The following is a 2588-nucleotide window of genomic DNA, read 5'->3' as shown; positions in this document are numbered from 1 at the left end:
TTTATCTCTACTCATGTAAGCTACGAAAATATTTTTAGGCATGTAAGTATTCATGTGTACGAATGTGAAAAATGTCAAATTTTGACAGCGTCAGCCGGTCTCTGTTTAAAAGTAACCGTTGAGGCATATTAACTTTTACTCAACAGACTCTGAGCATAGGGAGAATCTATTCTGCGTTTAAACGTATGTATTCATTAAAACTACGTTCTGCAGCTAAGAGTTACATGAATAAAAGTGTTTTACAGTATGTTTTCATAAGTGCATCTTTACAAAGTGTTGCTGGTTGCAAACAACTTACATTACTAATAACAATTAAGATATTTTTCGGTATTTGTGCATGCATGTATTTCGAGATAATTTTAAGGAGCATAGGAAACTGTACGTATCAAAAAAGTTTCTTATCTGGTATGGGTTTGAAAATGGTATGCAAGAGAAGCTTTAGAAGACAAGAATTTCTCACAAATTTGGCATTTGTAAGGACTTGTACCGGTGTGTATAGACACGTGGTTCTTAAGATAATATTTAGAGTTAAAGGATTTATCGCACACAAAACACTTGAACGAAAATTTGTCAGTATGCACTCGGAAGTGTAAATTGAGCGATCCGTTGTTTGTATAAGATTTGTTGCAAATATTGCACTTGTAAGGACGATACTCGGTGTGTAAATATGTGTGCCTTTGGAGACTAGGTTTCCAATTAAATGCTTTATCACAGATTTGGCACCTGTATCGACGTTCCTCCGTGTGTACGTATATGTGCATTTTTAGTGTTCTTTTATTATTATACGCTTTATGACAAATTTGGCACTCGTACGGACGTTCTTCAGTGTGAACATGGATGTGCAGCTTAAGATTTTGTTTACTTGTATAACTTTTATTACACAAGTAACATTCATACCGACGTTTGGGCGCCTGTCCAAGACCTTTCTCGTTTAAATCAACCGTTTCACGTTCCACAAGTTGATTATTTATGTGCTCGAGTATGTGCACAGTAAGATTATCTTTGTTATTGAAAGTTTTTCCGCAGAAGTCACATTCAAAGAGGGGATGGTTGGTAGGCTCCTGCAAATATCTCTCAAATGAACCTTGATGGCGCTGAGGTGTACTCGAATGTTCAGGAAAACGCACTGATCCTGGCATCTTGAATCCGCTCTCTATGCAAAAAACACTTATGTACTCTCATTATTGTAACAAAAGAGCTTCTGGCATCAACATTCCACAAATACCTGTTACAACTGGTTGATGAATGAAAATTTTCTTTGCAGTGGCCTACAAGTGTTGACAAAGTATAATACATCAATTATACGAAATTCTCGTTCTTATCTGAAATTTCGTAACATGCAAGTGGTAAAAATTTCGGGGTGTGGAGTAAAAATGCAAAAATACTTGTTCAAAATTTAACACCATTTACTTGGCGTTAAAACGGTAAAAACATTGCAATCCGTGTAAGAATATAAATGAGCATAAAAACAACGTCCCTAAACTATTTGCAAACCTTCAACAATAACAAACTCACCTGACGTACTGAAGCACTTCAACTTTTTTCTATTCGTGATTAGCCAAAGGTGAACCTCTCTCTAGTGGACTATATACCTAGTATCCTGAGTGTCAGTTGAGTGGAAAAATGCAAGTTTGAAAAACCAACTAACATTTCAGTTTTCAATCACAAAAAGATAAGATCCATTTTATGATCTAATTATGGCTCAAGCTAACTCTAAAACACGTTTTTTGCCCTCAGGTCTCAGCACATAATTATGCAAACATTTAAAACATGCTGATTTTGTTTGTACATCTACTACAAACTGAAGTGATTACCTGTTGAAAATCAGTGAATCTTTGCTGAGAGTTTTTCATAATTTTTGAAAATAAGGTAGTCAACATGTACTTGGCCTGACTTACCGCAGCTATACACACACACAGCTGATGGATATAGGTTATTTCGACTTGGCTAAAATTTGATTATCTTCAGAAGTAGGGCAAGGCCGGCAAGGTAGAAAAAGTTCGGCCGGTAAGAAAAAAAGCGTCCCGCGGGAATTACAACTTGTAATTGTACTTAAATCCTGGTGACGCCAAAATGCATTTGAAAATATTATACTTACAACTTCGGTATAGGCCAGCATAAATACTGCTTTTTAATTTTATTATCCACTGAATAATTTGATGAGTTTGCTGTATACGTTTCAGTGGTTGGTAGTGTATTAGTGATTTTTAAAATATTTTATTTCTAATTTTTTCGTGGTACATTCATAAAATTTTCCATTTACCTATAAAAAATACATTAAAAAACTTAAAAAGAAAACTAGCTACTTTCATACAATTATGTGTACATAGTCAGTGAATAAAACAGATACAAAAGCCAAACACATGTTTCTATAAAACTATAATTTAAAACTTCCTATACGTATTCTATATTGTGTTTAGAAACTAGTTAACATAGATTTTTTTTTTATTATGCTATTAGTCTTTTGGTTACTTTTTCTTCAATGATCAAAAATCAATAGTGGAAATATATGTAATTCTGTCGTTGGTTAGTAGTCAGCTAATCTTTGTTATGAAGCAGCAGTTATTCAATAACTGATGTTTCAAAGT

The 2588-nt window shown here is 34.0% G+C and overlaps 1 long non-coding RNA gene across 1 annotated transcript; it reads right to left on the bottom strand.

Annotated features, from left to right (window-relative positions):
• Positions 1 to 1231: 1231 nt before the first annotated feature.
• On the bottom strand, positions 1232 to 1938 carry LOC106647579 (uncharacterized). The gene is made up of 3 exons (XR_001339246.2): positions 1899 to 1938; positions 1516 to 1814; positions 1232 to 1322 (listed from the first exon to the last, which is right to left on the bottom strand). It is a non-coding gene; the product is annotated as an uncharacterized LOC106647579 (long non-coding RNA).
• Between the last annotated feature and the right edge of the window lie 650 nt (positions 1939 to 2588).

The sequence above is a fragment of the Copidosoma floridanum genome, unplaced genomic scaffold, assembly GCF_036245765.1.
Source record: "Copidosoma floridanum isolate Cflo_tuat_1 unplaced genomic scaffold, Cflo_Japanese_pri ptg000035l, whole genome shotgun sequence".
NCBI classification, from domain to species: Eukaryota; Metazoa; Arthropoda; class Insecta; order Hymenoptera; family Encyrtidae; genus Copidosoma; species Copidosoma floridanum.
This window is presented reverse-complemented; position numbering and strand designations above follow the sequence as displayed.